The sequence below is a fragment of the Phlebotomus papatasi genome, chromosome 1 (genome assembly GCF_024763615.1).
Source record: "Phlebotomus papatasi isolate M1 chromosome 1, Ppap_2.1, whole genome shotgun sequence".
NCBI lineage: Eukaryota > Metazoa > Arthropoda > Insecta > Diptera > Psychodidae > Phlebotomus > Phlebotomus papatasi.
Window position 1 is genome coordinate 25,503,876 of NC_077222.1, and position 10,602 is coordinate 25,514,477.

Consider the following 10,602-nt stretch of genomic DNA (forward strand, 5'->3'; position numbering starts at 1 on the left):
ATTTTCCCCAAAAAATCCAAATTGAATTTGTCGACATATTCTCGAGAAAAAGAAGATTAAATGGGATGAATGGGGATAAACATATGCAACTTCTTTAAAAAGAAAGGGATACAAATTTAGACTTTATAAACTTTTCGTAATCAAAATCTTAATATACTTTCAAAAAGCGTTGACATATTTTTCCTGCTCGAACTCAAAGAGAGAGCATTTATACAAGTAATCCACTTTTTTTCAACTTGTGACACGGCCAGAGACCAAACGGTAAGAGATATCGACTTCTGATCTTCGAAGTCTTCAAAAATCAACATAATCTAGGACAGTCTGTTTTTCTTTTCCCTCCCCACCCCATCTTCTTTTAAAAAGCCGTGACTTTTTCGTTTATTTCGAAAACGGCTCCTGCAATTGCCTGCAATTTCTTTCATTTTCGAATAGGTTTTAGAGGTAGCCAAGACGCATATTTCATCCTTGGACACCTATATTCGAAAACCATTTCGATATCGAATTTTCAAAGATCAAAGTTTAACTAATTTGGAAGGCCTATTTTTTAATCGACTTTCTTAAATTTGGAACTTTTGAATGATTTTGAACCAAATTGCATCGGTCACAATCGGTCATGAGGTTATATAATACCCGTAAATCCTTTGGCTTTCTCGGATTTAGTTTTTATTTGTTCAAAAGCTTGATAGGGTAAATTTAGCTAATTTTAAACCTGCTCCAATTGGAAACTTCACTGTTTTTATGATAAATACAGTACTAGGTTACTATATTTATATATTTTCTATACCATAGTTTCATTATTTAGCTAATTTTGCTCCAAATAAAGGGAAATCCATTCATATTCACAAATTTCAATTTGTTAATTTCTCAGAAAAATTAAAAGTGTACCTTTTCACCATCGAATATTTCATCGACCGATGTTTTCCAATGAAAAACACAATAAGGTGATTATTGTTTATTCGTTCTGTTTAATATTTATGTCATATTTCTGGCTAATTTTGGTTAAATTAAGTGTTAATATTTATTGTTAACGGTACGTGAAGTTTTCAAATGAAAGAATTACCTCTTGAACAAAAGGATCAATATGACACCCCGAAAATATGATTTTTTGGAGAGATTTTCTTTATATTTTAGGTGAGAAAGGAGAAAATACCAAGAATAAGAACAAATCCTGCGCTCAAGAGCAACTCAACAAGGTTTTGGAAGCCTTTCGTCGTGGTTTCACTTACACTGTTTGTCTCCAATTAGAAACTTTCCCTTGTCTCCATTTGGATTAATTTGTTTCCAATAGCAGCATTTTACATTCGCGTATTTTTCTTGTATTTAAAAATTTTTCAAATTATATTTAAAGAATTTTTACTGAACAGTAACATTCTAGAAGAGTCAAGGAGCGAATTTATGTAATTCTCTTCAGAAAAGCAGTTAAAGCATCTGAAAATGGTTTTGAATTGGAACATTTACCCTTACTCATACTAAAATATTTTAAAACATATATTTTTAAGCAATTTCTTATTTCAGAATGACATTTTAAATTTATCAATCATTTTAATCGGTAGTTAAGCGGTATATACCCACAAAGCATGCGAAAAATTAATGCACGGTTAGCTTTTTTTCGTGAGTTCGAGAACTTCGCAAAGCTGGGACGCTTTGACATTTCCTTTTACGATTTAGTAAACAGTCTTTTAATTTGACTTCTTATTCTTTCAAATTGAAATTAGATTTAATTGTTTCTTTATGTGAAGTAAAAATTAAAATTTTAATTTTGATTTAAAAACGAGACAGATATATTTATTTATATTCTTAAAAAGTGAGACGCAAAATTTCAATCGATTGAATTACACCACATACATTTTACAACAACATTTTGAAATAAAATTAAACATGGACTTAGTAAGGGAAGTCTTTCAGGCTTCGAACACATTCTGGCTCGAACACTTCATATTTTTCTTATATTCGTTTAATTGTGTTCAGAGTGTGTGAGATTTTTGGCAAATAATTCCTTTTACGAAGCCTATTCAAGTATTAGGTACTCAATCTTCCCTTCATTCTCAGATTTTTCTTACTTTTCAATATTTGGAAAATAAGTAGATAAAATGATTAATTGACTATCTTAGCCAAGACAAACCTAGGGATATTATAAAAATCAAAAAGATTATATTTCAGGAACGATACACCAAGCAAGAGTTTTCAAGTTTGATCGGTAGGGGAAAGTTCAGTGAATTGAATGAAATACATTTTGAGTAACTGCCGCTTACACAGGTTCTATCTGAAACAAGACGTTAAATTTTTTTTGTTAGTCGAGACACACTCTATAAATGGAAGATTTTCTCATGCCCCTAGAAAGTGTTTCCTTTTGCATAATTTCTTTGCTGAAATTTATGAATATTTATGAATTTGCATTCAAAACTAGTTGTTAATTTCCAATGAACGGTGTGAATAAATTGCGCAGTTGCTTGACAAAAACGAATCCTATGTAACCAAAAATGGTTAATTAATGTTTTGTAGACCTGATGAAGGGGACATAGATTACCGAAACGTCGTCGTGTAGAATAAAATTTGCAAGAGACAAGACAGGGCTTTTCCGTTCACCACTTATTATACCCCATTGGAACGTACCTCAACATTAATTTAAAGTTTTGGACAACCTTTTAAATTGAAGGCTATTCAGTAGGTGTCTTGGTTAAATGTTTTATTTGCAATTTAGGTTTTGGCCTGCCAAAATAATTTACTAGTAAATTACAGTTAAAGTTCTACTAGAACTTATTTATTCAATTATTTTGTGCATTTTATGATTATTCAATTATGAGGCCGCTTGCTCTTCTGAGCCTTTTCTCTTCTTTGGCTCACACCTCTAAATCAGCGCCCTTTTTTGTAAAAACCGCTCCTCTGGGCTGTATCTCGAGACTTTTCCATTTGGGAAGATATTTCGCTACAACTTTCCAATACCCGAACAATAAATAATAATATTGGGTATCTGTTCTCGGTCTATATAATGAATAAAGTAAATGGGGTAAACATTTCCTTCATTGTGGTCTCTTATTGATTTTTCTTGTCATCACTCTTCGCGCTCAAACATTTGGTAAATGTGTCTGATTTTCTTTTTGTTTGCCTCCTCACATCTCTCTTTTTTCTTCTCCTTCTCCCCAAAACAACATCGCAGAAAGGAAACGACTCCCAATCAAAGGGTTGTACGCCATAAAATTAATGGACCCAATGTCGATGGTGGTAATTGAATTTTGGATCAGTTGGGAAAGAGCCTAGAATTGTATTCGTGCCTCTCTCACCTTCTCATATTTTGATATTGATTTTCCCAAAGAGAAAATCTGCAAAGTTGTCTCTCAACTGACTGATTATTGAGACAATTTGTTGCTTCTTCAATATTTTACCGATCAAACGAATGCCTGTGACCCCCATGATTGATAAATTCCACAACAGAGATATACGTAGATAATAAAATGATTGCCTAAGGAATGAAGAAGGGATGCCAAGGGATTGCAAAATTACGTTCTACATACAGCAATATTGTTGCAATTGATGTATTTGATTGTTTTGAAAATATTAGGTCAGTAATTAACTGCATGAAACATTATTGCGGAAAAGGAAACAATTTACTAAATTTGGGTTAGTTACCAATTTCATTACAGGCAATTAGACATTGTAATAACGCTGGAAGTATTGACTTGAATGGATGTATTTTAAAATTAGTTGCTGTTTAGCATTTGATAAATAGCTGCAAATGTGTATTGTAACTAAACATTGAACTATGATTTCCATTGCATTGTTAAACTTTTAAAATTTGGCTTTGACTAGGAAAATAGCAATTTCCTCGTTTTAGGTTCAATTGCTATTAATAAAAGCGAGTTTGATCAGCAAATTTCGATGTATAAAAAATTAAGACTTATGCATTTTTTTAATGTGAATAATAAAGGAGAAAAATATCAATTTGAAAGCTGCCCGATATTCAAAGGTGTCCCACTACCCCCTACCGATGAATTAAATTTGTTGCCTCATGCATGTTTAGGAAACTAGATGGAAAAAAATATAGAAAAAATTACTTTTTTAAAATTTTTCTTTTTGAAAATTAGTTGCCTGTAATCCGTAGATATTATTTATGTATTTCTAAAAAAAAATTCATTTTATTTCATATAAAAAATGGGTTTTCAAAAGTTGTACATTTTTCATGCACCAAAAGTTTGTTGCTTTATTTGAAAAAGTTACTCAAAATGGTAACAATACGTGCAACAAACATCATGGCAACCAGTTATATTTTGAAGTTATGTGACTTGAGAGGCAAATGGTGGATGTGCACAGTTTTAAAGTTTTCAATGGTCTTATTATGCATATAAAGGTTATGATAATTAATAAGAAATAATGTTTTTTTGCTAATTTATAAATTAGGTTAAGATAGCAAAGTTACAAAGAAAAGTATTTTTTCAAATGAAAAAAAAAAAATGAATTATTTTTTTCAAAATACATATATAAGATCTACTGATTACAGGAAACTAATTTTGAAAAAGAAAAATTTTAAAAAGTAATTTTTTCTGTCTTTTACCATTTGGTTTCCCGAACATACTTGAGGTAACAAACTTTTGACACTTATTGTAAGTGGATACTATTCCAAAATCTTTAAGTCTACTAAATTTTTGGCCCCCTAAATGGTTTTAGAACTTAAGATACCCTGATATTATGGGTCCACTGAACTATTTTTATACTTTTTAACAAACCTTTTTTTTTACTTTCTTGACATATCGGACTGTATTGTGGATAAGCAAATTTAACTCTTTCGAATTTAGTTGAATATTCCAATAATGATTTTTATCAAAGCGTTTAATTCTAACGAGTCTTGCAGTTGTTTTTGCTAGTACCCTCGTTAAAAACAATTTCAGGTTCGTACCCAATAAAATTAGTTTAAAATTTGATTGTTTTTACCTTTAAATTTTTTATACCTCTTAATGGGGTTTTATATTGATATCGTAGTGTACGAAAATCTTTGGAATTTCAACGTTACCGGTATAGATTTGGCAGTTAGTGTGATTCGGCCTTAATAAAGCATTCTTAAATATTACGGTGTGTAACAATTTAATTTGTTGAAAGCTTTAATTTAACGACTAAGTAATAAAATTGTAATATTTGAAATAAGAATGATTTCAAAGGGATTTTGAAAATTTATGATCAGCGCAGTTTGATAAGAAACTTACCGTTCTGCAACTTTGTGAAAGTTATTTCCCTCTATTTTGTAAGGAAATATATTTATCGTGCTATTTTCTAAAAGATAATTTTGTGACCCTTCTCAAAAATGCTGGGGCAAATAGTATCAGCGATGGGGTAAAATTATCACATTTTAATTCGCTTTATTACGGGCTCCCGTAGATTTAAAAAAAAATAAATTGATTACAAATTTTCATAGGAAATTTATTCCTCTATACCTTTGTATAACAGTGTTTTCTTCATCTAAATGAGAAAAGAGATTTTTCAGTTATTTTCCAAAGGCTATTTTTGGCAAGAAGAATTTTATCTAACCTGAAAAGGCGAAAATGGCGAAATGGGCGGGATGAATTTGACGAAATCTGCTGAAGAGTTTCCGAGCAAATGTCACTTAAATGCAAAATAAAAACAACAAAAAACAATAATGGAAGAATGTGTTTTTTTTTAACTAATTGTCTTAGATTCAGTAAAACTCAAAATTGTTATCCTCCAGAGAGTATACATTGGGCTGTGCGTACGCGTACTATTTAATTTTTTCGGATCTTCATCAACATCGGCACTCAATGAGTCAAGTGGTAGAACACTCGCTCTATGATGCAAGTGTCCCGGGTTCGAATCCCCTTTAGGTCACCAGGAATTTTCTGGCGTTAAAGATGTTCGAATTGCATCCAGTAAGCTTCACTGCACTTGATTCCACGGGCATGGGACTGACAATCTCATCCCGTACAAGAAAAAATAATAATGCTTGTCTAGAAATCCCCTAGCGGGACGGCCTTGTTCCTTCATGGAATATTGCGCCAGCATTATTATTATTATTATTATTCAACATCACGATCATAGTCTACATTAACAAGCGGCTACATATGGCAGTTGCGTTTCTTGTCACCATGAGACATCAGAAATTGCTTCGGTTTTTGTTACTTTTTACCCCAAACCTTTTGTTACGTGTGCGTGTTGGCACGGCACGTAACAAAACGACACGTCTTTGCGGCATGTCGTTACGATGTGTCGCAAACGTCGTGTCGTTAATTATTTTGCGACACATTTTTCCACAAATTTAAATAATACTATTTGGTGATCCGAAAATTAGTTCATAGATAAATAGATAGTTTTACAGCGACGTGTCGTAAAAAAGATACGACACGTCGTTTGCCAATACTGTTTTTTACCCCAAGCGGTAATTTTTAATAAAAGGATTTCTAGAGAATGGAGAAAAGAATCTTTGGAAAATACTAAAACGAATAGCGGCTTCGTATTCAAAGAAACCAAATCATTTAGGAAATATTAACTATTCTATAGGTGGGGCATCTGACGGATTATATTGGATTTAGATTTTTCGGTGTTCATCAGGGGCAGCTTTTTCCTCAATCAAAACTCAAAATTTTGCTCCATATTAACCGAAATATTAACCAGTTCATCAATTTTGGAAAAATGTGAAAATTGATATCTGCTGTAAGGAAAATATTTCAAAAACATGGCTAAAAATTTCAATATTTTTTTTTTATTTTCTATATTTCTTTTTGGAATTCTAAGAAACGACAATGAAGAAGGTCTGTGGAGGCTATCTATGGAAAAAAGTTTATATTGTCTTGGAAAATATTAAACTTTGAACTTTTCGATTTGTGACTTTTTGCTCCAGTCTCACCTACATTATCCTCCGTATAATTTGATCCCTTTCAGTATAAGGGAAGAGCACCCCGGATCGGAATGTTAAGAGACATGCTCGATATTTAGTTGAAAATATAAGTTTCAAAATACTATTTGGTATTTTTGTGTATGCTAATGTACAATAAATTTATAAAAATAAGGTGTAATTGCAAACTTGCAATCTGTGCCTCGGATCGTCATGAATTCAACCAAGTGTCTCACGGAAATTTGGTTTTATAAATTAAATCAGAGCTAATACAGTGCATTCTTGTGAGAGTTAATTGGTAAAAAGTAGCTAATAATTTTTAAAAATTCATTTGATTTGGAGCAACAATACGGTAATAATCTGACGATCCGAGGAACACTGCCGATCGCTGGTACTCTTCTTTTATTGCCCATTCGCGATTTTGGTCGGCGCCGAAGGGAAAGACTTCTAATTAAATACTCCCTCTGTCCCGAAATAAATCGTACGTTTGCTAGTACAATTTATATGAAAGAATGTACGACTTATTTCGGGACAGAGGGTGTATAAAATTAATAATAGTTTCTGTGATATAGTAAGCCTAGACACAAACCTACAAATTCCTTTTTTTATAAATCTAGAATTTTTCTTGAGCGAATGTTGAGAGTTCTAATTAATGTTGTTTTGTGTGCGTCTTGGCTCATTGTTGAATGCGTATGGCTAAAAATTGAAAAAAAAATCTAGTGTTATATTAACACACATAATGTGTAACTAGACACGCTGATATTTCTCTGAGTGCGCAGTATGCACTTGGAAACCTATTTAGTTGTTTTTGAATTCATTCTTAAAATTATTGAAATCACTTGAGACTCTTGAGACATTTATTGAATGAGCAAAATGATGCGGTTCGTTAGATGAAACATTCTGCAGAATTCACAAGTATTTGTTATTATAGGTATTTATTATTGTGATTCAAACTCAACAATGTATTGAATATGTTAAATATTGGCTTGAAAAATTTGTTACACTTTCATAAAATTGCCACAGGAGTTACTAATTAAAATGGTTCTCGGCTTTAGATCTAAACATCTCAAATCTCAAAAGTTTGTCTGATGAGAAGCCCAACAGCAGGGTTATTAATAGATTTCTAGCACTATCTCGGGGCTATTCGATGTGCTTGGCACAATTTTTTTTTGTGAACTCTACTACCGCTCAAAGTTGAAACCAAAGCTTTTGCCCCTTGGGAGAAAGGATCAGATGGTGAAATTTCAATTGTTTTCTATTATCCCTTGAAAGTTTTGTCGTGCAATATTGAAAATTTTCTCGGCATTGAAGATGCCTTGAAGCCTGCAGTTGGAAGTTCTTTGGCTATTTTCACAACATTGTAATTTGATGCAACAAAACAACAAATCCTCTTTTTATGCAATATAAGAGTTTGCGTATTTTGTCCATTGTTAGTGGAAGATCAATTTTTCAAAAAAAAAAAGGGAAAATCTTCTGACTGGAATATAAGGGAATTTCTGTTGGAAATTTCATCCCTTTTCTTCATGCACTGAAGAATTTCTCCCCCACATAACGAGATTATATAGAACTGGCATCTTTAGATGGAAATCTGTCTTTTGTACTTCTTTTTCTATTCCCAGAGCCAATAAATTCACTAATGTTTACGAAGAGTAGAAGCGATTCTAAGGATGGAACACACGCATTTTGCGGGGTGTGAGATTGAAATGTTGCTCAATATAGAGAAGCGAGAGTTTATTTATATTCTCGCTCTACATCAAAATGCTCAGGGAATTTATCTTGTGAGTCGTCTTGAGATCAGGAGTCATCAATTAATGCTTCTTCGCGGGCTGTATTTGATGTAATAGGAAAAATATAAAAAATAAACTCCAGTGACTTTTGGGATGAAAGGAAAAATCACTCAAGAGAAAGAAAGACCCAAGGTGAAATGAATTGATTGACTTTCTTCCCTAAATCACTCTTATTTTCATTCATTCATTTTCATTTTCAACCGCTTATCCCTATTGGGGTCTTATTTTCAATTTTGCATTTTCTCCACCCAAACTTACGATGAAATCTCCTAATTCTAGACGCCAAGAAATATGCTCCTTGGTAACTTTTCCGAAAAACTTTTGCGTCTGGAGCAGAATTTGAATTAATGATGCATCTATGTATCTTGGGGTAGAATCCCTGGCAAAAGCTCAAACTATAAAATTCTCCAAAATAAACTTTAAGGAATGCTATAAGTTGATGTTGCGTTTATTAACATCTCCATGAAAATTTCAAAATGCGAAAATGAAAGTTCCAACGTGTAAAGTAAAAGTTTCCCTGCCAATTTGCACCCGAAAAACTTTTCCTCTCGCGAACTTCCTTTTGCTCACAATGAAAAGGAATTTCATAAATTTATTAGCAACACCCGGGTATAGTTAGTCAAAACTCCAAAACCAAGATATGACGCACTCGAGGCTTTCGCACACAAAAAAAATCAATATGAATGTCATTTAATCTTGAAGTTCAGTCACGTCCGTTTTTTGTGTAATTTCAGAACTCTCAGGAAACAATATAGTCAGAATTTAAGGGATATTCATTCGATTGAAACTTTTAAATTTCTTTTGGTTTGAATTGAATGGAAACCGTGATGAAGTTTTATTATTAACCAACATGTCTGTGATAAATAAGGTAGGGGAAAGCACGCTACCTTCTGACGACTTAAGCTTCGAACAATTCATGTTTTTCCAATATTTTTTAAATTATTTTGGCTAAGTATAATATTATAATTTAATAGCTAATAAAATTTCAAGAAAAGAGCTATGGGTATACCATAAGGAACATAGAAAAAAATTGAGTTGTCCGAAGCTTGAGTCGTCCGAAGGTAGCGTTCTTTCCCCTAATCGAAGCAATATATAACACCATATAAAATCCTTATCTGGTCCAAATAATGTCTTCCTATACTACAAAGCTTTGCTAATCAGAAATCTAAAGGAACCAAAGTACTTTATAGAATTTAGTTAAACGTAGGGTAAGTGTGCCAAATTCCGGCCAGCTTGCAATTCCGGCCAGCTTGCAATTCCGGCCAGCTTGCAATTCCGGCCACATTTTTTGTTCCTCTAATTTCCATGAAGTTTTAGTTTTTACATAGTCTAGAGATTATACAATGCAAAAGAATAACAAAAAATGTAGCTTCGACAAACGAGATGACGTGAAAAAGATATTGGAAGAATTCCCGAAGGGCAAGGAACTATGAGAATGAAGGTGGTCGAAATAGGGCACTAAAGCTATGTCTACATTTAAATTCATTTTAAAATTATTAAGAATAATTTTAAAGTAAAAGGACAGATAATCCTAACCGGCTTATGTAGGTGAGATTCTTAACGTGAGCTAACTCGGAGTGCATGCAAATTCTATTTGGAGCTGAAGTTGGGAGACGCCATTCAGTTATCTTGAATCAAATTCGTGAAATTATACAAATTTTGTATTTAAACCAAAATATCAAGGATTTGGATGAACTGGCACAAAAGTAATATATGGGTGAAATGTAGACCAGAATGTTCTCTATAATTTTCCCATAGAACATGATCTCATCGATTACTCAGAAGTCAAGATAAGCGAGGTTTTTTGTTTCTTAACTCGTTTTTTATCCAGAGTGCCCCAAGTAGTCATTTGTTGAACTTCAACTATATCAAAAAATTGTTGTATTTTGCGAGACTTTCCATTTAAACCCCTATTTTAAGTGTCTTGGTGGAGTATAGGCAGTCAAATTGGCATCTGAGTGATTTCAAAGCGTTATTATT